The sequence below is a fragment of the Chionomys nivalis genome, chromosome 11 (genome assembly GCF_950005125.1).
Source record: "Chionomys nivalis chromosome 11, mChiNiv1.1, whole genome shotgun sequence".
NCBI lineage: Eukaryota > Metazoa > Chordata > Mammalia > Rodentia > Cricetidae > Chionomys > Chionomys nivalis.
In genome coordinates, this window is record NC_080096.1 from 41,818,543 (window position 1) to 41,842,718 (window position 24,176).

Sequence of the window (24,176 nt, forward strand, 5' to 3'; positions counted from 1 at the left end):
GATTCAGAATACCTTTTAAATTGTTTTCAGATGCTAATTTCATTTCTTCTGTTTATGACACTTTTCCAGTGGGAATCAAAGATTATCTCAGCTTCATATAAACTACATAAACACAAAATGACTTGAAACATGTATCAAAACCAAGTGCTATACAATCAAGAACCTCAGGAGTCCTCTGGACATAGTCTTTTAAGAATCACTATTATTTTAGATCTAATAGGGACATAGACTTTCCATGTAAACTGAAATGTGCAATGATACATATAAAACCACAGGAATGTGTGAATACTGTATAGAAATCAGTATATAATATAGCAAAATTCTATCTTATAGTGCTTTTGTTAAATTATGGGGCTATAACAACCAATCATTTGGTAAAATGTTTGCCTTGCAAATGTGAGGTCAGAGTTTGGTTCCCAGGGCCCACATCCGATTCCGCTAGAGGTGGTTGTGAGCCACCATGTAGTTGCTGGAAATTGAACTCAGGACATCTGGAAGAGCAGCCAGTTGTTTATTTTGTTTTTCTTTCAATATTATTTTTTGAGACAGAGTTTCTCTGTGTAGTCCTGGCTGTTCTGGACCTAGCTCTATAGATTAGGCTGTCCTTGAACTCAGAGATCCTCTACCCTCTGTCTCCCAAGTGCTGGGATTAAAGGTATGCCCATATATGACATTTTTTTTTTTTTTTTTTGATTTTCGAGACAGGGTTTCTCCGTAGCTTTTGGTTCCTGTCCTGGAACTAGTTCTTGTAGACCAGGCTGGCCTCGAACTCACAGAGATCTGCCTGCCTTTGCCTCCCGAGTGCTGGGGTTAAAGGCGTGCGCCACCACCGCCCGGCTCATATATGACATTCTTATATGTGGATGATACCTGTGGAATGACATCTGAGGTTTTCCTTTGAACGTTGTACACACACATTTCCCCATAAACAATGGAATACTGAATGAGGACATATACTCATACACATGTACATTTTCTAACATTCATGACTAAAAATTAGTGTTTGTATATATTACCTTAAAACAAAATATAGCTCTTGTCTATTAGGCTTCACTGAAAGTGTTATTTCCACTCCATGGTGAATTCTCAGAGCAAATCAATTCTCAATCAGGAATATACAAATAATGACTGTTCCATACATTAGAAAGTGTACTCACTAAAATAAATGTGATCCATACTAAAAGCTGGAAAAAGGCCTGTGAAGTTTCTTATGCAACAGATATTACATCAGTGGGTGGCAGATTAGGAAGCTCAGGGCCTCATTCTCCTCCAGAAATAGCATCTGCCCAATGGACTGGATAAGGGAGTCTGGTGGAAGCTTCAGAAACCAATGAAGGGGCTGTGGCAGCTACATGAACACCCAAACAAGAAAACGTCACACACAACCGAGAGGCAGTTGTCCCAGCCATTGTTCTATTGCTGTGAAGAGACACAGCACAAGGTGACTCCTATAAAAAAAAAAAAAAAAAAAAAAAAAGCAGTTAGTTGGGGCTGGCTTACAGTTTCAGAGGCTTAGGCGATTATCATCCTGGCAGGGAGCATGGTGGCAGATATGGTGAGCATGGTGCTGGAGAAGTAGTTGAAACCTACGTCCTGATCTCCAGGCACAGCAGAGACTTTCGAAATCTCACAGCCCATCCCAGTGGCACACTTCCACCGACAAAGTCATACAGCCTAATTATTTTTGGTTTTTGTTTTGATTTGTTTTTTGTTTGTTTGTTCGGTTGGTTTGGTTTGGTTTTGGTTTGGTTTTGAGACAGAGTTTCTCTGTGTAACAGCCCTAGCTGTCCTGGGACTTACTTTGTAGACCAGGCTGGCCTCAAACTCACAGAAATCTGCCTGCCTCTGCTTCCCAAGGGTTAGGATTAAATGTATGCATTCATCCTAATTCTTTTAATCCTTTCATATGGTACCATTCCTTGGTACCATACCATTCCATATGGTAACTAAGTATTCAAATATGTGAGCCTATGGGGGTCATTCTTATTTAAACCACTGTAGAAATGTTGAGGCATTTTGCTTACCCTTGTCTTAGCACCTCCCTGGTGTGTCCTGTAGTCAGACGGAGGCTGTTCCATGCCCAGTTCCTACCTTGGTAAAGGAGGAAAAAGAATCAAACTTCATTGCAGCATCTGGACTTATCTAAGGAGACCGCATGTGGTTCTAAATTTTGATTCGCCTGACTTGAAGCTCCACTGGAACTCTGGCACGGCTTGGATAGTCCTTTGAGCGTACATAAAGAAGTCGTGGGTGCTGTGTCACCAAAGAAGACTGTAACTTGCTGGTTATGGAGGACAAGAGGTGACAGACGGAGGTGACAGTAGACAGTGTGTGTGTACTACTGCGAATATGGTTCACAGCTCCATAGTCCTCCTGCAAGAAGCAGAGGGAAAGTTTAAGGAAACTAAGATATGTTTGTGTAGCTGTGAACATGGAGAATGAAGGCGAGAGGAGACTGTGGGTGATGCAGGAAAGACGCATGCTTAGAATATACTTCGGTCCCTACACTGGTTTCATGAATGTAGCCCTTCTACACAAAGTCCCAAAGGGGGCATTTTTTCTCCAAACGCTCAGTTTTCAAATGAATGATTCTAATAGATAGAAAGACTTTTTAAAATGAAAAATGATCTAACAGAAACAGATCCAAAGAAACACGGGATTAGATTTGACAAAGGCTTCAAAATAACCGTTTTAAATATGCTCAAAGAGTCCAAGAAAACACAGACAACCAAAAGAAGCCGGAAATAATGAGCCAATCTATGAAAGATCAAATGGTGAAACACTAAGCCAAAGGGAAAGGGGGGTCAGGGGGTTCTCTTTAACAGGCACCGTTTCAGTTGTATGAGATGATCAGAATCCCACAGATAAAGAACGTTGGCATCAGCTAATGATAGGAATGTTCCTAATGCCAAGAACCTGGATGCTTTTGAAACGAATAAAATGGTGAGTGTTATGTTGTAATTTAATTACCATGATTAAAATTAAAAAGTCACATAAAAGCAGGCTCAAGACAGTCTCACTCTATACCAGTGCTTCTCGACCTTCCTACGGCTGCGACCCTTTAATGCAGCTCCTCATGTGGTGACCCCAACCTTAAAATTATTTTCATTGCTGATTCTTACCTGCACTTTTGCTACCGTTGTGAATCGTAATGTAAGCCTATGCTCTGCAGAATATCTGATATGCGACCCTTGTGAAGGGTTGTTTGACCCCCACAGGGTTGTGACCATGGTCTGCTTTATGAAAAGTTTCCATTTAGATGTACTTTTTAGTGTCCTGGCCTACAAACTGGCAGTCAAGGCAAGTGCGATGAGTTTTTTTTTTCTCCAGAATGATGTGTGGGAATATGTGCCGGGCATTTGCACATCACTCATTGGAGCCTGGCTTCTGCCTTGCTCCTTCCTGAGCTGTGCCTAGGAGGATGTGACCAGTGTGCACCCCATGATGTTTCCTTTATCCTCTGGCTTTTACTGGGCTTCACCAATGGGAATCATTTGTTGATGATCTTTTCAAAATTTTTACTTTGTTATTGGCCTTTGTAATACTGTCTTGTAAGGGTTCTTTATACAGCTGACTGGAGCAAAGAAATGTAGGATGAAGCTATCTGGACTCTCCATTAGCTGGAGCCTTCAGAGGGCAGGGTTAACTAGATACCAAGACGCTCTTATCTTATACCAAGACGCTTGTGCTTAGAGATTGTCTCTACATTTAAGAAGTTAATGGGTCATGAAGGGACACAAACAAGTGACTCCACAGCACCGTAGAGAATAGGCTACAAGTTAGGGTGGGGAATCAGAGGATGTGAGCTACATTCATAAGAAGAGAATCTGTAAAGAGAAGCCTTGTAAAGTCTTCATCTGTGTTTTATTTTGATTTGAGCACCATGGGATAAAGCTGATTTTGGTGCATGTTTTAGAGGTTTCAGCCCAGGGCCCTGGCATCATTGATAGAGGCCTGAGGCAAGGCTGAAGGAGGGTCCTTCATGGCACCTGAAGGACTTCGTGGCTGAGAGCAACATCAAGAGATTAAGGAACAAGGTAAGCTCTTCACAGGTACAGTCCCACTATCCTGCCCACTCCAGCAAGGCTCTCCTCCTAAGCTCTGCTACTACCAATGATGTCATCAAATTGGGGGTCCAACCCATTGAGCAAGTCCAAGCCCTCACAATCCAATCACTTTGTCAAGGTCATCAAGTAGCAGACAAAATTTAAACACAGATGCCTTTGGAAAGGAGGGGGCGGATTTCATATCCAAACCATAATACTAATTAAAAAAAATGGCGACAGTTCTTTCTGATACCAATTGCCTCAATTATTTCTCCACTTCTAACTAGCAAGTGGAAGAGTCACCGTGTAGCCAGGTTTTTACCATAGGCTGCCTCAGCATACCCTTACCTCCCTGTCCCACTTCTACCATGAGGAGGAGGGCATCACCAGAAACACTAGACATCTTTTCTGTCTCCCTAAGAAGACAAGGTACCTCTACAAACACATTTCATTCCATTGTAGCCATAACAAGGCCATTGAAACACAGGACCTAGAGACCCCAGCACAGCCCACTCCTCAGGATACCCTCTGCCTGAGCTTGAGAGCCTCTGGGTTCTTGGTCCCGTCGAGGCCTCCTGGACAGCTGAAGCCTGCAATCCATCAACTTTGCGGACCCTTGTGGTTGACAATGAGTGCACCCTGGCTTAGAAACTACTGGAATCTCATTATGGTGACACATGAGCTGTGTACGCTTTGCGTAGGAGAAAGCCAGACCTTTTGCCTTTTGCCTATGCTTCAAATTGCTCTCTAGCCCTGGGATTGCTCATTAGGAGAGAGATGTGAAAGTACACAAAATCCGATCTTTGATGCAGAATCGTGTGTTTGCTCTCAATGTTTAAACCTTAAAGGCTTTGGGTTCTGAGCCCTCGGCTGGGACCAAGAGACGTTCATTCAGGTCCGCTGAACATGCAAGCATGGTTTAGCTCATTTTCCAGCTCTGTGAAGAGGAAAGAGTTAGGCTTTTCTTCTTTTCTGTTAGCAATAGATCCCTTTGGAAATCTGCTGGAAGCTGTGGATCCTCAGAAAATGAATGTCTTACCCTTACTAGACTTTTTATTTCTTACTTTTATTATCATTTAAGCAATGCATTTATCAGTGTAACTAGCAGGAACCTTCCCCTTGCACCCATATACAGGCCTCAGGGGATCCATGGCCTTTCATTATTGTTAAATAACTACGAAACTGTTGGTCACCACGGGTTAAAACACACATTTAATTCAGAGCTAGTGAAATGACTCAGTAGGTAAAGGCACCTACTGCCAAGCCTGACGACCTGAGTTCAAGCCTCGGGACCTATGTAGTGGAAGGAGAGAAGCGGCTCCTGCAAGTTGTCCTCTGACCCATACACATACAACCCCTACCCCTCACAAAATAAACAGATACTTTTCAAAATTAAAAATATACACTCAGGAGGCAAAAACAGGCAGATCTCTGTGAGTTTGAGGCCAACATGGTATACAGAGTGTTTCAGGGCAGCCAAGGCTACACAATGAAACCTATATGTGTGTGTATATGCATATATAGGTGTGTGTTTATATATAAATATATATTATTCACATATTTATAAATATTATTTACACACACACACACATACAGACAGACAGACACACACATATATATATAAGACCTAACTCCAAATGTTACAGAGATGTTCCCCATTTTCTCAATTTTGAGCTAGACAGAAGCCAGCCTTTCGTATGAATAGGAATAGGTGGTAAGATGACATGGCAGTTCTTTCTGCAGCTGACCACACGCTCTTGTGTCCTGGTTTGCTGTAGACATTTTCTTAATTGGTTTTCCCATGGGGCTTTGGAGTTCCTTGCTTAGCATTGCCTGGATGACAGGAACTAGACACATTGCCTTTGTGTGCTGCTAAGCCTCTGCCTCCATTCTGGGATCTGGATTCACAGACTCAAGTCCTTTAGAGCTCTGGAAAAAGCTTTCCTAGGTAGGCTTCATAGCATCCTAGCAATCCCCTTGCTCCTCTGTGTCCTTTCTCCCAAACGTCTAGGGTACAAGCTGATCCTATAGACCCTGTCCTGGGCCGTCACAGGCAGTGATAGCTTTCGTCACGAAGAAGGCTCACACTAATTTTGTCTCTAAAATCCAAGGAAAAATTATCCAGTTCTTTTCAGTGGGCCCATTAATAGAGAATAAATAAATTAATATCTCCTTGCCCACTCTGGCCCCTGCTTTGGCTAAAGATAGACTATGCCAGCTGGATCTCTCTCTTCACCAGTCTTTCATTTTCTCTGCATCCCTGGATATTCTAGTTTACTTTCTTTTTTGCTGTGGTAAACACCTTGGCCAAAGCAACTCGGGGAGGAAAGTTTCAGTTTAAAATTTATAGTCCGTTACGAAGGGAAGTCAGGGCAGAAATACAAGGCAGGAACCTGGAAGCAGGAACTGAAGCAGAGGTCATAGAGGAAGACTGCTTACTGTCTTGCTCCCCATATTTCCCCATATTTGCTCAGTCTGCTTTCGTATACAACCCCAGACCACCTGCCCAGGTGTGCTACCTCCCCCAGTGGGCTGGGACCTCCCACATCAATTATTCATCAAGAAAATACACCTACAGGTTTGCCTGTTTGAGGGAGACATTTTCTCAGCTGTGTTTCTGTCTCCCAGCAGACTTCAGCTTGGATCAAGTTGATAAAACCTAACTAGCAACCCAACCCTTCTTACGTTCTTCATCTGCCCTGCAGTCTGGGGGGTGGGGACCTGGCACTGATTCTCTGAGTTTTTGTTAGTGTCTGCTGTGTGAAGTGTGGCTCTGAGCTAGACACTATCATCTTGATACCTCTGTGATTACAGAGACAGCGAGGGCCACAGTCTCCTAAACTCTGTCTGCAACCCCTTTGCATGTTGTTTGAGGAACTCATGTCAATGAGTGGAAAGAAACCAGGGCAAGAGTGCCCGGGTCAGACTCATTGATTCTGCTTTCATGAATTTCAGATTGCATCCCTGTGTCCTGTCTCAGTGGGACATGAACTAATGTAACAGAAGTACAGAGATGAATATAAAGGACACACGTTCTTTTCAAATATGTAGACTAGTTTCTCATAGAGTGTTCTGTGCTAGATGGGGTAATGGATCTGGGAGCCTTGGAAACAGCATATGTCTCCATTAAAGGAACCCAGGAAAGGAAGACATGCCACTTGAAAAGAGACCTGAGGCAGACAAAGTGGGCCTTGAGTGGCCAAGGGCACCCTGAGAAGAAGACACAGCTTGTGTCCAGGTGTGGATCCTGAGAGCGTGTGGAAGGCAGGATTCATAATGGTCCTTGGCTCAAGGTGAGACCAGGAAAATGAGTAGGAGCGTGGGGATCTTAACCTTACTCACGGGTTCCTTGGGGATCTTCCAGCTATGAATAGTGCTCATTAGAATTCACCCCTGCCTGGCGATGTCCACAGGGAACCATTCTGGAGTATCTTGAGCATTTTAGGTATGAGAGTATGGCAGATTTTGATAAAAAGCCCTGGCGTTGAGGATGGTGTATGAGTGATAAAAGTCAGAGGGAGCTGGAATAAGCAAGAGGAAAAGTCTAACTAACATAGCTAAGGTTTTCTTGGCTTAGAGGAAGGTATAGCTGTTTTCACAAAGAAAGAAAGAAAGACACTGCCTTCACGGAAGAAATGACAGCTAGCATGGAAAAGAAGGATTGACACAGTGAGGCGGAAGCACCCAGCCAGCACTTGCTGTAGGAGGAACCAGTGCCTGGCTCTGTAGGGCTCAATTTACCGGCTGGCTTAGGCCAGCTGCTCTCAGCCAGCTTTCCCGCCTTGTGCAGAAGCATGGGGCAGTGCCTGGAGTCAGCAAAGAACAAATCAGGCGCCCGGCCAGCATTATTTCCTCCACTTGAACTTCATTCTTCAGAGACAAAGTGCTGAAATTCACCAGTTCAAAACTAGTTCAAACTGAAACCTATTCAAACGGGGATTCTGGTTTGTTTTGAATGTGTTGTGTCTGGGGGAGAGCCCAGGGCTTTGAACATGTTTGGGAAGCACTCTGCCACTCAGCTCTACCACGGCCTTGAGATTCTGTGAGACATGGGTCTAACTGTGTAGCTCAGGCTGACCAAACTTCAATTGCTGTAGAGATTTTTGTCTACACGTCCTCACTTATTCTTCTTCTATTAGACCAAGAACAAGCGACGTTCCATCATTTCTACCCCTACACCTGGTGCACAGACCAGTATGTGGTAGGCACTCATGCTGAACAAATCAAGGAGCTCACAGGGCTGCTTGGGGAACGTGGTCCTGGGATGAGATTACAGGGAAGGTGGGGGAGACCCTGCCTCTGTTTTCAGTCAGTTCTTTAACCCCTCAATACTCAATTCAGTGCTCCTGGAAGCCTCCTGTCCCTGGAGGACCCACGCCCCGGGGGAAGACCCCTCACTCCTGGAGGACCCCTGCTCCTGGAGGATCCCCTGCCCCTGGAGGATCCCTGCCCCTGGAGAACCTCTAGCCCTGGAGAATCCCCTGCCCCTGGAGGACCTTTTGTCCCTGGAGTCAATTGTTTGCTCCATAGCTAACGCTGACTGCTGTTATTTCTTTCAATGCGGATGAAGGCTTGATGTTTATGTGTTTTAACCACTGCCACTCCCAACCCAGTGTTTTACTGAAGAAGCCCTGTCTGAGCTTATTTTTATGTACACAAACAGGAGGAAAAGATAAACATCTGTATATGAGTCTTTAAACAAAGTTTCAAGAGATATTCTTTGATTAATCCTCATTTACTGGAGCTGTGGGCAATAGCAAATGCAGAGCTCTTTTCAGTCTCTGGGAGACCTGCGGCCCAGTCCCTCTGTGAGGAAACCTCGCAGTGGATTGATCATCTTCAGGGCAGAGAATGAGCCAGAGGTCAGAGAAGGGCAGGAAGTAGCTGGAACACAAGTGTTATCTGGAAGAAGATGGAGCAGAGGTGAAACCACAGCCATTTCTAAGGGTCCGCCAGCAGAGGACACATCCGTGTCAGGAGCCATTGCATCATAGTAGATAGAACTCATCTTAGCACTTAAAGACCATGGACTTTGGGGATAAGAAATCAACTTCAATTGTAAAATACATTATTTAAGAAATAAGTGATGTGTGTGTGTGTGTATCTGAGGTAAGTGTGTGATGTATGTGATATGTGTGTATGTGTGAAATGTGTAGTGACATTTCATTTGTATTTTAATAAATAAAGCTTTCCTGAAGATCATAAAAGTAAAACAGCCATGACAGGCCAGCCTTACAGACCAGGCAGCAATGGCACACACCTTTAATCCCAGTAGCCACACTAGCTTGCCACAGAAACTGGGTGGTAGTGGTGCACACCCTTAATCCCAGAACTAGAGAGGGTTGTAAGATGGGAGGAGACAGCTCTCAGTCTCAATCTCATTCTGAGGATTCTTGGAGGCAGGATCTCCATTTTGGACTGAGGTAGAGGTAAGAGTCAGTGGCGGGTTGTTTTACTTTTCTAGTCTTCAGATTGACCAAAACATGTCTCTGAGTTTTTATTAATTGTACTACAGTTGAGTGTATATGATATGTGTATATGTGCGTGTGGTGGTGGGGCTCCATTATAAGAGGTGGGAGTGCTTCCTAGAATCTTGATGACCACACAGAGAGGAGAGCGGGCAGTCTGAAGTCACAGGGAAGAAGCTAGGAGAGTAAGTGCCCTGAAGATTTCCTCTCCTTTCTGATCCCTCATTGACCAGGAGATCTCGGTATGAAGGAGAGCCCATGGATGATGTGGTTCTTAGACACTGACTTCTTAGACAGAGCAAAAGAGGAAGGAGGGAGAACGGATCTGCAAGGACCAAAGAAGCTGTCTTGCACAATAGAAGCATAGTCAGGAAAAAATGTTGACTGACTATTAGAAGTAATTCAAATGAAAATCTGGTTTGTGGTAGTCATACCAATTATTTAATGGCCCCAAAGAAGAATGCAAAACATTTCCTGAGGATTTTTTTTGTGTTGTCTGACAGTCAGACATTAGGCTAATTGGAAACACCACTAGGTTACAGTTCTCTCAACTTCTGGCTCTAGGGACTAACTAGCCTTCTTCATTCTCACTTGCTTGATGAACTGACTTCTCCAGGCAACATAGCCAAACAGTGACCACCTCAGACCTAAAGAAGTCCTGTCTCCCAAAACCCAGAGTCACTCAGCTCTACCGTAACAGGAAACCTCAGCAAAGTGTAACCCATGCAAATCTGGCTCTTCTGAAAACACAGAGGGAGAGCTTGTTTGAAATTGGGAAGGGTGAGATGACTTACATACATGTGGGAAACTACACTAGTGGAAAAAGAAACCCTGCTCTCACTTGACTCCATAAAGAAAAACACGGGAAAATGCTGACGCGGCTCTTCCCCAGAAAACCCGAGCAGACCGACTGCTGCCTAGCAGGGCCTGATTCATGTGGCCAAGTGCACTCTGTAGTGGGTTATGTGGTTACATCCTTGGGTCGTAGGAGACTGAGCCACCAACACTTGACTTTCTTCTCTACTGACAATCTTCACTTTGATTAGTGTTATTACATTCCCTCTTCCACACAGGTTAATAGCCACACAAGAAAACTATGGAGCAGCTCACGGCAATTAGAGGAATTTTTTTTTTTTTTAGTATTGTTTATGTCAGGAAACATGCCGAGTGCTTTAGACGTTAAGCAAACTCTAAACCTTTACTTGATACAACCACCTCAATCAGTTTTAAATTCTGTTAGTTTCATTTTACATGAAAGTAGCTCTGGGGTCTGATTTGCTGAAAGGAAGACACTGGATGAGACGGGGTATGGGGTTGAGTTTTGACCCAGGTTCACTAGCGCTCGATCCCATTAGTCTGAGTCTAACGTTTTGTGATGACTGAAAGCCCAGGGAAGCAGTAGTTAGGGAAAAGGGTCTGACAGGGAGAAGTCAATATATCCCCGGCTCTGAGCTTCTATATTCTGGGGTCATAGCTATCGCCATCAACTTGACACAAACCTAAGAATCACAGATGTAGAATGAAAAGCTGTCTTAATTGCTAATTGATGAGGAGGACCCAGCCTCCTCTGGCAGTGCCTCTGTGGAGCCACGAGCTTCCATTGGCTTTCACCAGAACAACTGCCTCAGTGGAACAGCCTAGAAACACAAGGGAATTCATCCCCCTGCCTCTGGCCAGTAGAAAGATTGTAAACAATTTCTTCTAGATCTACTCTCTATATACCAGGCAGCTTCATATAACCTCTGTGAAGAGATCCAGTCAGATGTGATAATAACTCATTATTTTCTCTTGCTGTAATAAACACAATTACCAAAGTAATTTGGGTAGAAAAGGGTCTATTTTGGCTTTTAATCCATCACTGAGGGAAGATAGGTAGGAACTCAAGACAGGAGCTTTGAGCAGAACTATGAGGGAACTCTGCTTGCTGACTTTCTCCCTTTGGTTTGCTCAGTCACCTTTCTTACACACCCAGGCCCACCTGCCTAGCGATGGCCCTGACCACAGTATGCTGGGCCCTTCTGTGTCACTTAGGAATTAAGAAAATGGTTAATAGAGAAGCCCACTTCGGGGAGGGGGCCTGCAAGGGCAGAGAGCCAACATGCAGGGACAAGAAATGAGTGGGATTGAGATACGTGATATGAAAGACATAAAGAATAAATAATAAAAAGTTACAAAAGGAGAAGCCCACAAGCCAATCTGAGAGATAGCTAGAAATAAATAATGATATACTTATGCTTGTGCATATAAGTAATAAAGGAAAATATTGTAAAGATGTTAAACACAAAAGGAATAAAAACTGCTTATGCACACTGTACCAGCCATCTTTTACATTCTTTTGAGTAATGTTTATTGTGATAAAATGCATTAATCATAAAGTTGATCATTTTAACTACCTAAAAAATTTTAAAGTTAGTTTTTATGTGTGAGTGTTTTGTCTCCATGTGCTCTGAAAGAAAATGGCCCCCAAAGACCCATAGAGAGTGGTGTTATTAGGAGGGGTAGCCTTGTTGAATAGGCATGGCCTTGCTGGAGGAAGTGGTCACTGGGGGCGGGCCTTGAGGTCTCAAATGCCCAAGTTACACCCAGCCTGTCGCTGTCACTTCCTGCTGCCTTCAGATCCAAATGTAGAACACTTAGCTACTCCTCCAGCACCACGTCTGCCTGCACACTGCCTTGCTTCCTACCATGATAATGGACTAATCCTCTGACCTGTAAGCAAGCCACCCCAATTCACTCTTTTCCTTTAGAAGAGTAGCCATAGTCATGGTGTCTTTTCACAGCAATAAAGACCTAACTAAGACAGTGTCTGTGCAGCATATATGTGCCTGGTGCTTGAAAGAGTGGTCAAAAGGTGCCTTCAGATCCCTTGGAACTGGAGTTACAAATGGTTGTGAGTTGCCGTGAGAATCAGGCCTTGATCATCTGGAAAGCAACCAGTGAACTTGACTGTGGATCCATCTCGGCAGTTCCCCCTTCACCCATTACAGAGACAGAATTTTGCAGCAAGTAGCTTAGGTTGAATTTAATAAATTGGCAGTCCTTCTGCCTCATTCCCCTGAGTACTGACATTGCAAATGTGTGTCACTGCATCTGGCTCATTCTAATTATTAGAAAGAGTAAAATTCTGAGGCATGAATACCCCGTTCATCTCACCCATCTCTGTTGGTGTAGTACATCTCTCAGAGATGGCATGTCTACTCTAACTGCATAGATCCAGCATCAGCAACCATTTGATGAGGATAACAATGAGAACTCAGTGTAGTATAACTGATTGGTGGGAGCCTACTGAGTTACACTGTGAGATTTAAGGGTTCTGTGGGTAAACTTCACCGATTCTGGATGCTACACAACTAAACCAAGTATTACTAGTCTCCAGTGAGCTCTGCTGTTGATAACACCTCCCACGACTGGACTATAATGATATTGGTTGTCTATATGACCTTCTAGAGACCTGAGGCTTTATTTGTTGAAACTACTGACTTCGTTTGAACATGTGGAGGCTTCCAATGGTGATGTTTTGACTCTAAAATGTCCAAATCTCCCCTCTTGGCTCATGCTGACACTAACATTTTCTTGCCACATATCCATGAAAAGCCTTGGTGGTTGTATCTGTGTATGTCACTGGCTATGTCACCTCCAGCCTTCTTCCTCCATTCTGAAAGTCATTCTGCTTCTTCGCTCTTCTTTGGCTATATCAAGAACAAACTTTGTCTCTTGCAAAACTCGTTGGTTAAATGATTGCCACACTGCTGTGAATAGATGGAGCATTTGATGAGTCTTTCCCCTCACATTGCTGTGGCACCAGCTTTACATGTTTCTAAGACCTCAACATCACCTTGTTATTTTCTGCTCAGGTCTCTGGACATCTCAGAGTGGTGAAGGGAGCAGAGAGTCTGTGGGTGCTACTGCTGTTTGGAATGTGCTGGCTCAGACACACACAGAGGTGATGCTATGGAGAACCCTTCAGCTTTGGAGAATGGAGTCTGTGGATATGAGTACCCTCCTCTCCCATCCAATGAGTGCGCACTGAGGTACAATACATAGCTCCTTGGAGGTGCCCATGAACTATTGTTCACAGTCTCCATGAACTGGATAAGATAGTCACAATTTCTGACTTTTCTCCTTCACTTTTCCACGTTCTCTCTTTTCTGAAATGACTTCCCTAGGTAAACATCATGCTAGCTGTCCCTCATCATTGCCTGTGCTATGTAGGCCAGCCTGGGCTAAGAAAAGTTGCATATACCCTGCTCACTATAGCTATCATAAACCTCTCTGTCCATCGTAAACTATACAAACATTTCTAATGACATAAGACAGATTCTGGAGCCTTGCTGCCTGTCAAATGACAACTTGTTAAGTAATACTGGATAAGTTATTTAGCTTTTGGCTCTTAGTTTTCTTACATATAAAAGTGACAATAGTAATAAGCCTCATACATTAGCAAAATAATTCCTGTTAGTCAGATGAGGCTGTGTGTTTCTCTTGGCAACAGCACTGATGACAGTTCATTGTGTTTTCTGAGAGTTTCCACTCTAACAATAAAAACTCACTAATTATGATTTCTGCAACTTTTCTAAAGTTGAGTAATATGTGGCTTGAACTAGCTACCATGAACTGGCTTGGCCATGTGTTTACTGTGTGAACCATCTGTATAAACTGCCTCTTCGTTTCAGATTTTTTCACACCGGTTTTAGAACCCCAATACCTGCTGACTATGGAGACAGCAGCACTTTTCACCTTCCGCTGTGAGCCTTAGATTACCTGTGAGGAGAATCCACTTTCCCAAAGTCCTCAGAGCAGGAGCCAGGGCTTTTTGTTCTTCTTATCTTTAGTAATTTACAAATTAATTAAGTCTCTTCTATGTATCAGGTCTGGTGCTTAAGTATTAAATGACATTGTAACTACATATTTCCAGTGTGTTTACCAGAACAGGCAGAATATCTGTAACATTTTTCTCGAGTGAGCTTGGGAAGGCTAATAGACGCCCACATCAATTGATCAGCACACGTGGGACACTTGGTTAGGAGGCTCACATAAGTCTGGGTCCGAGTCTGTACGAGTTGGTACTCATAATGTATTACTGTAATATAAACTTACTCATCCATCCCCATTTTAAAAAGTAAACATGCTTCATATTCCAACTGTGTCAATAACCAAAGGGCAGAAATGGATCCCGCAAGAAAACAAACACTTGGCCTTCATAATTAAAGTCAATATTAAACGAAGGCCTCCAAAAGGCATGGCAATCACCTGGCCCCTCTTAGATCATGCCTTGACCACCCATCCTTCTCCACTGTGGGACAAGCAGCTGCCTTGCCAGCGATCACCTGGTTAGACTTTTTCATGAAGCGTGACTTTGGTGGTGGGGAGGGGAAGCCCAGTCAAGCAAAACCGTGCAAATTAATTTGGGTTTATGTTACCAAGAGTATATCCTAACCACTTGGTCGCAAAGAAATATGAAGGGAAATTGAAACATCAAATGTCATATGAACAGAAAAATAATTGACTGCTTCAAAACCCATAAAATTAGTCCCTTCTGGGAAATTAAACTCAGAGTTACAAAAGGAGACCAAGTGCAAATAGAATTGATGAAAACAGACACAAGAGGAACAGCTCCCAATTTGAAAGTGAGGGGCTGTTTAATACCTATTATGAGCATCTATGTACATGTTCTATGGATACGTTTTAGCGACATAACAAAGAGGATGCCCTGCCTTCCACCAGGATTACATGTGATATAATGCATGTGACAGCATGTAGTCAGAACATACGGAGTAGTAGGGGTAATGGAAACATTTCAGTGTGTGTGTGTGTGTGTGTGTGTTTCCAGTCACAATAACATGGACAGAAGATATATTATCTTGTTCCCTAAGATCTAAATGAATTTTGCCTGGGTACCTCTCTCATAAGCTAAGACACTCACCAGCCTTCTAATTTCCCCTGGGATGTTTAACTAGAAGTGTTTGGGGAAGGTTAATTTTTTCTTAATTCCTAAGCCTATGGGTTCCCAAGTATAATGAGTTGGACCTTTTTATCCATTGCCTGGTTCTAACACTTGACACCTTTTCCCACATTGCATCATGCCCACACTGAAGACTGCCCCATATTTCATGCTCCCAAATACACCCGACACCGGCTGTGCTGTATGAGGCTTTTCCTAAATAGCCGGATGATGAATGGGTCTCGCATTGTAGTATCAATGACAGCATTAACTTGAGTGTAGTTAAGCATCATTAAGGATTGGGGTATGTTAAGGGTGAAGTTTTATTGTGTGAGCTCCATGGAGTACGCTTACCCAAGCCTCAGTGATATAAGTTATTATGCAGATAGGTTGTATGGTATATAGAGCCTAACCTGTTGCCCTTGGGCCATGGTAGGTAAAACACGACACTGCATAGAGCATAAGAGGAAATGCTGTGAGGAAGAGACAGAGCAACCCTGAGATGTCGCTGCCGGGGTCACACGGCAGACTCTTTTTCAGAAAACTTGTTATTAATTAGAGGACTATATTATAAAACAAGAAAATACTACAAAAGTAGAAAATACATATAAACCAATAACATATTATTCTTACAAAGTATTGTATGTAATAAGATGTGCTGGACTTCTAGATGACTGGTAGATGGTGCAGAACATTGCCTTCCAACAGCATCGGCACAACACACACAGGTAATTCTGTGCCGCCACCCTGACAACTATGCTGTCACTCAAGGACGGGCATTGTCAACTGCATTGCAATCATATGAGGTCACTGTCACACCTTTGGTCAACGGTGAAACTTGGCTATGTGGCACATGGCTGTGTTTAGATATCCTTGAGTCTTTTACAAACCACTCAACCACTAAGGGCTTATGGGCGTCTGATTTATCTTTTACTTTCCTTTCCCTTTGAGTTGAATTCTCACGGTGGCTTGTCGCCAGATCTCCGTTCTTGTGGCTAAATTTAAATTTTGATTCTATTCTAATAAATTATTTCCTCCTGCTCTATGGCTATTGTTTCTTGAAAAGTGGAGAGATTCTCTGTTACTTGCTTTAGACGGGATTGGTTCAAGAGGCCAAGGAACAGGGAGATTGCAGATCAGAGAGAACTGTGTTGTGGCTTGAAAACAGTATGTTCTCCATAGGCTCATGTGCTCATGAACACTTGGGCCCCAGTTGGTAGCACTGTTTGGGAAAGGGACCTTCAGGAGTCACAGACTGGCTGGAGAGAGTGTATCACTGGGAGAGGGCTCTGAGGCTTTATAGCCTGGGCCCATTTCGTGCTCTCTCTCTCTCTCTCTCTCTCTCTCTCTCTCTCTCTCTCTCTGCATCTATTATGGAGTTGAAATGTGATCGTGTGATCGCTCTACCTTCTGCCAGGCAGGATTCACATTCCTGCTGCCATGTTTTCCCTACCAGGATGGACTGGAACTGGAAGTCAAATTCAACCCTTTCTTGCCTTGCTTTGTGCCAGGGTATTTTATTACAACAATAGAGAAACAACTAATTCAAACAGCTTCCAAAACCAGGTCTCTTCTGCCTGATATGTATGGCTGTGGGCAAGTTAGCAACATCTGAACCTCTTTATCCTCAAATTAAAAATGGGGCAAGACTGGGTGGCTTATAAAGAAAAGAAGTTTGTTCTGGTCCAAAGCCCAGGATCCTTAGATGGCGACAGGCTTATTTCTGGCAGGGTCCTAAGATGTTCAGGGCATCACTTGGGAAGAGACAGAGAGCCGTGCCAGAGCACTTATGGGAATAGCACTGGGGTCTGGATGCCAGACCCACCGTGTTGACCTGCTCTCTAGGGAACTAAGAATTTTCACAGCAACGCATTCACCATTCATGGGACTTGGATCCTTGATCTGATTGCCCATCAGGATCATACCCCTTATCTGCATCACTGATTCTAGTCTGAGCCTAAGTTACAGTGGGAACAAACCATCTTCAGGCCACGGCAAGAGCTAAACATTTGGTCCGATACCCACTGGCAACATTAGCTGGGGCTATAGTGATGGCCAGCCCACTAAGCTGGGTCAGCTGCAACCATTTCTGTGAGGTGTAGCTACACCCTGAGTGTGATTCTGGGGACTAATCTGCCCAATGCAAAAACTAGTGACCATGGAGGTGGAAACAACAGTATCAACAATCATCGTAATCTAGTTTTCTTCTACTGCTCATGAAATACATAGTTTAGTTAGTGGGGGGGGGGTAGTTTAATGTAGTTTAGACTGTAGAGTACAGGTTTAGGACTAGTTGAAGCTCAACATTCCTACAGTAGAGTGGTGTGGACCAACTGGCCTGCTCAGCGAAGCTTTTGTAGCAGCAAGGACTTCGGTTTCCAGTTTCTAAGAGTATACGTTCCTTCTTGCCCTGTTTCCTCTTATCTTATCAAAACAGGGTTTCAGCAGCTCGAGAATGCAGGTAGATAGGGGCCCCTCTACCCACTGATTCCTTCCATATGTCGGTTATTTCATTTTCCAAGGGGCCCTAGGGTTTGGGGAAACTACTTGTCCAGCGTAATCACCTACGAGCTAGTATAAGCTCAAGCTTTGCTGTAATTTATTAGTCACTGACGCACCAGAAGGAAAAGGGCTTTAAAGAAACCAAGAAAACAGCCCTTTGAGAGATTCTAATCTGAAGCTCATTTGAACGTGTTTGGGCGTTAGGACATCTGAACATCAGTCCCATCTCCCTCAGTATCCGTGGAGCATCCTTCGCAGTGAGGCATTAGAACCGACATGGTGTGAATGAAACCACATTACCCAAGTATCCTCAGGAGGCCAATTTCAGAATCTATGATGCAAGGAATACTGGCGTTTGAATCTCTCTCATGAGAAATTAAAATACTGAGCTAGTGTTAGCCTTATTATATAAACTTCAAGTTTGCTAAAGTATCAGTTAGCAACAGAGTTGGAGCAGATGAGTTCTTCTCTGTGGTCAGAACAGCCCTTACATTTGTGCTGGGGAGTTTCCTAAATATTTAAATATCTGACCTTGCAAAGGTTAGGAGGTATAGGCCAGAGCAGAATCTCACTCATTCATCAAGCCATTGATATAGTACTGTATATGGCAAATGAAAAGGATTGACAAAGCCATTGCTTTGTATCACAGCAGGATTACTTCCAAGTCCCCAATGAATACCAAATCCAAAGCTGTCCAAGTCCCTAATGTAACATGACATACCTTAGCATGCAACTTATGCATGTCCTCCTAGGTACAGACAGTTCTCTATTTCTGTGGGATACACATTCATGGTGTCAGCCAATGCATGATTGAAAACTTCCTATTGCCATTATTGTCCAAGCAATATGCACACAAAAATTATGTTATTAGTGACAAACTAGAAAGATTTCACATATGTAGAAGGATGTGTGTAGGTTGTATGTAGATATGCCACTTGATGTAAGGGGCTTCAAAACCTGCAAATTTCATATCCTGACTGTTCAGGAATCCAGCCCCCATGATCCTAAGCGGCATCTGCACTTTAAATCATCTCAGGATTAAATATACTATCAAATCCAATGCTATTTATGACTTCACTTGTGTGGATGCAGAATAACACTTAACATAGAAAAATCACGTTTAGCTTTCTGGGACTTCTTATACTTAAAATGAGCACTTTCAGGTTTTGGTTTGTGGAGTCCAGGGATATGAGACCCAGGGATGCAGAAGACTGAACATATGAAGAGAAGTCTATCACAGCCATGGTTAATAATTTGAGAAGTCACGGGTAAGCAGAGCTCTGGAACATGAGTAATAATTCAGGAGGCAGCGCAAGTCATGTGAGTGGGTGCATGATCTGCCCGGAGGGTAGAGGTACCTGTGGGTTCACACTGATGAGTCGCCAAATATCTTCTTCCTTATCAACTTGAACTTCCAGAATCTAATCCCCGAGCAGCGATGTTTGCACCAAGCCTCCTCTCACCAGATAAAGATACGCTGTGTGTGGAGCTGGTCATCTCGGTTATGAGGCTGTGACCTTGCATTCTTAAGGCAAGAGACTGATTGGTCCAAAGTTGTTCGCCAAGCTGAGGAGAACAAGATTTTATGCATTCAGGAAGGAGAAGTTAATCTAATTTCCGTGACTAGACTGCAAGAAAAATCTATAAATCCTAGACGTTTATTTTCATTGGTTACTAAAATGATTTGTAAAATATTGTCTTCTTCCTGAAACCACAAAAGTGTCCTATAGCTTTATGGCATCTCATGTGCAAGAAGCCCAGTTTCTCTTGCCTGAAGGCCTACTGTATACTCCCTGAACCTGCCTGGCAATTGTATCTGTGGTGTGAATATTCACATGCATGCTTACTGCAGGATTGCTCATTCCCTTCAAGTGGGTCATGACCTTTCCAAAGAGTACTGTGTGCTAGCTCCTTGTTCTTCATACACTGAATATTTCTTACTCCTTAAAATAATTGAAGGTAAAGACAGAATAAATCCAAGTAAACATGGCGCATTGGCTAGCATCAGAACTATCGCTAGAAAGTGAACCATGGCTTTGATAAAATAGATCTAAACCCCTTCCTAAGGAAAAGGTCAGTATTTATGATGAAACCTATTTCATGTCATCTTTGGAAATTTGAGAGAACTATAAATAGCTAAGCACCAAGCTGATAGGCCTAATTCTATTAGAAAACAGATCAGAGCTGTAGATAGTTCTGGGACAAGTAGATATCACATGACTATTTACTGTGACTATTCCAGACCAGTCCCCACCACTAGTGATTGTCCTATGCTTCCTTCCTGGCAAGATCAGGACAGATGAGAGGTGGTGAGATCCTGCAGGATAACACTGTGGGTCCAGGGCAGTCAACATTGTCCCTAGGTATCCTGTGAGAAGGCCGCAATGGAAAGTAAAATGGTCTTTGGAATTTGTGCCATGGTCAAGGTCAGCTTTGCTTCTCTCTAAATGATCTTGAGTGACTCATTTATTGAGATCTCAATTTCTGGACTCAGCAAATAAAATGGCAATTCTTCTTCCACATCTGTGAAAGAGCAAAGCGCAGTCTCTGTGCTGTTCCCGTTGGCATGTCTGCTCTGCCACAGGGTTTTGAATCAGAAGCAGAGAAAGAATTCTTAGGAAGAGACTTGTAAGGGAATACTTAGAATAAACCTGTAAGAAGTGAGAGAAATCTGCTGGGGCAGGAAGGTGGTCAGCGGAGGCGTGGTGTCAGGTGAAGGCAAATTTTCACCTTTGGTACAGCCGAGCACTGGAATGTGAGGCTCTAAGAGGGCTGGTCTATCCTGGGGCAAGGGAATTGGGCTTTGACCTCATTCTCTCTTGCGGTGTTGGCTGCTGTCTCCATCCATGGTGTGTTGCTATTGAACACTTTCCAAGGCTGGATACCTTTTAAAGAATGATGGTTATTCAGCTTACATTAAGAGGAAGGAATTCCAACCTCAGGTAGTCTCGCCAGTTCAGCTGCTGGGTAGGGTCTCCCTTAGCTGGGCTCTAATGTAGCAGAGACATAGAAAGGAACTGATTGCAGTGAAAGTGATCACACGATCTCACAGGAATCCAGAGGTCTGAGAAGGGCACATTTGATGTGAGTATGTCCCTCGAAAAGTCATATGTTGGGAGCTTGGTCCATAGTGTGGCCATGTGACAAGTAGGAAGGCATATAAGACGCAGGGTCCGTGGGAGGTAAATAGGTCACTGGGGTACTGTCCTAAGCAGAGATTAATGCTGGAATATTGGGGGAAAGTTCTCTGAAATGGAGATTTTATAGAAAGCAATACTGGTAGATGAGTATTGTCCAGCCAGGTCCTCTTGGAAGCACAGACCTTTCTACCCGACGAAAGCATTTGCTGCCCAGTATCCATAGCCAAGAGTCCAAAAATACCTGAAAGCCAAACTCATCCTCCTGACAGCAGCTACAGTTTGGATTTGGTTTGAGTGTGCCCTCTGAAGGCCATGTGTTGGGCTTGGTTTCATAGTGTGGCCACGTGACACACTCCGTGCACAGGTTCTCCAGTTTCTGCTTCGTCACACTTGCTGGGGAAACTCACAGAACAGCTACAGGTGGCGAGAACAAGCCTCTCCCTGGCTGCAGCTGACTCCAAAGCAGGAAGGAACCCTCATTATCTTCCTCTTTTGTCTCCCACTGCAGAGTCTTCCTTCTAACTGAAGTTCAAGAATAAAGCTGTGCCTGGGTTAAACATTCAAGGCTGTGTTAAACTTCAGTGACTGAGGAGAGTTGGAACATTGCAGGCCAGAGCCAAATTGTTTTTTTGGGGGGAGGCTGTATTAGTCACTTAAGTGGTCATTTATTACCCACTTCTATTTGTGACCTAACCGCTTTCTGACTCTTAGGTAAATCCTTTCGGAATGTGGGAAAGACCCTGCTCTTCCACCACCTTGATGTAAAGGACATCGTCGGATCATTTCCGGTGTCTAGAGCAGAGCTTTCCCCCGTTCTGTACTTACTGTATTCTACACACCTGACTCTTCCACCAATGTATTTACGAACATCTTGATTTATGATAGTCTTTGTTATAAAAACTTCACAAAACTGTTACAACGTTGGCCCATGGTATTTGGGGTAATCTAAATCTATGTTCCTGGATCGAGGGCACTCACTTTTGCTCCAAAACAAACTCTCTAATCCCCTTTGAGGTGAGAGCTGCGTTTCTTTATGTTGACATTCACCCTGACTAAACACTTCTGTTCTCTGGGTGTGAATGATGACCTGCCCTCCGGGAAGAGTCTGGGGCCTTGCCTGCTTCCTACCCCCTTGCTGGGTAACGGTTGCTGTATTTAACCACGCGTAGTGATAATGATAGCAATAGTAGCCAAAGATGCCACAGTCCATTTCCTAGGCACCAAGTATAGCCCTTTAGCGCTTTATCAGGAGCCCACACGTCTATACCCTCCTGAGGAGCATGATTGATAGTAGAAGTAGCTTCTAGAAGGGTGAGTCCCTCCTCTTCTTGCTGCTACATGGGCTCCAAAAGCCCAACGCGATCCATAGTAGTGCTACTATGAGAAGGGCGTTTGATGTGCTTCCTAGCAGAAGCTTCTCCCACGGGAGCCAGGACCCTCCTGATCCTCAAAATGTCATGTTGTAGAGTATCTCAGACTCCCAGGTAGTTCCTTGGGTTGACAGAGAGATGGGAGCCCTACTCATTTTTCTGGCTTCCTAAACCTAGATATTAGACTACTGAGGCCATATAGTGGCTGTTGGTTGCAGATGAACACGGCATCTGTAAGGACAGTGTCCCTGACTGTAAGTCTTACGCTTGCAGGTTAGCTGCTTCTTTAGAAAGTGGTTTCTCTCTTCCATCAGAGCAGCAGCTTCTGTGTGCTATGTGTATGGGAAGATTGATGGGCTCTCTGGATGTGTGGATTTAACCTGCGCTCCTGGTACCGATCACCTCAGGTCAGGTTTCCTAAACAGACTCGAGGCAGCATTTTAAAGAGAAATCTTTAAGAAGGGGAGAAAGCTTCTCAGGCCAGAGTGTTGAACAAAGAAGATGTGATTTAGTTTCAGATGAGGTCATATCAGCATTGTCCTTGAGTTATGGAACATAAATTGAACCTTGGAGTCTTCCCACCCAGGATAGAGGACTTACCTTTTGTATGTGAACGTCAGTCCTCAGTTCCCATGCATTCCTAGGGACAGCATTCCCAGATGTGGTGGCTACCCCCTGGGTGTTGGCAATTTGGGGGAACAGTGTGTCTGAGTCACTGACAGCTCACACTCAGCTGGGGAATGGGTGTGCGGGTGCAGTCCAGAGTTGTGTGCAGCCAAAGCTGTTGACTCTGTCTTATCTTGTCACATGAGGACTGGGGCTCCTCTAAGATGAAACGTGTCCCCCCCTAACTTACAAAACTAGGAAACTGAGCCACCTGTTGGACTAGAACATTGGCTCCTCTGCACAATCACCCCATCTAGTAAACATGTTTGTTATATCCTTACCGCGGTTGACATCAGTAATATGCTTTGCGCATGTGGAAATAAATCAAACTATCTTGCTCTTCTAAGTACTATATTCTCAGCAGTTTATAGACTGCTGTAGCCAAGATTTCTGTGTAACAATATAAGTTCCCCAGCCTACCTTGCCATGAGGCCATTTATCAGAGATGGACATTAAGTCTCTTGTAGCCACCAGATGTTTCCATATCCCTGCTGATAACATCTGCCTCCGTCTGCTTCCTGGCCTCTTGATGGTTATTCTGCATGACTCTGACTTCTCTGCCAGAGCTTTTCCACTGATAACATCAGCTTTAAAGAATGGTCATAATATCCATCCATCCCCCAACTCAACCATCCTTTTCCCTCATGCTCTCATTCCCTGTCTCCTCCCCTCTATCACCCCCTGTTCCCAGTTTACCCATTTCCTCTATTTCCCGTTCTCAGGGCAATCCCTGTGCCCCTCTTAGGGTCCTTGTTACCCAGCTTCTCTGGAGCTGTAGATGGCAGTCTGGTTATCCTTTGCTTTACGTCTAGTATCCACTTATGAGCAGGCTGAGTTCTGGGAGTCCAGTCAAAGAGAGAGGAAGGAGGGGATTCTATGAGCAAGGGTGGGGGTCAAGATCATGACTGGGAAATCCAAAGAGACAGCTGACCCGAGTGCATGGGGATTCATGGACTCTAGGCTGACAGCTGGGGAGCCTCCATGGGGCTGGACTAGGCCCTCTGCATGTGTGACACAATTATGTAGCTTGGTCTCTTTGAGGG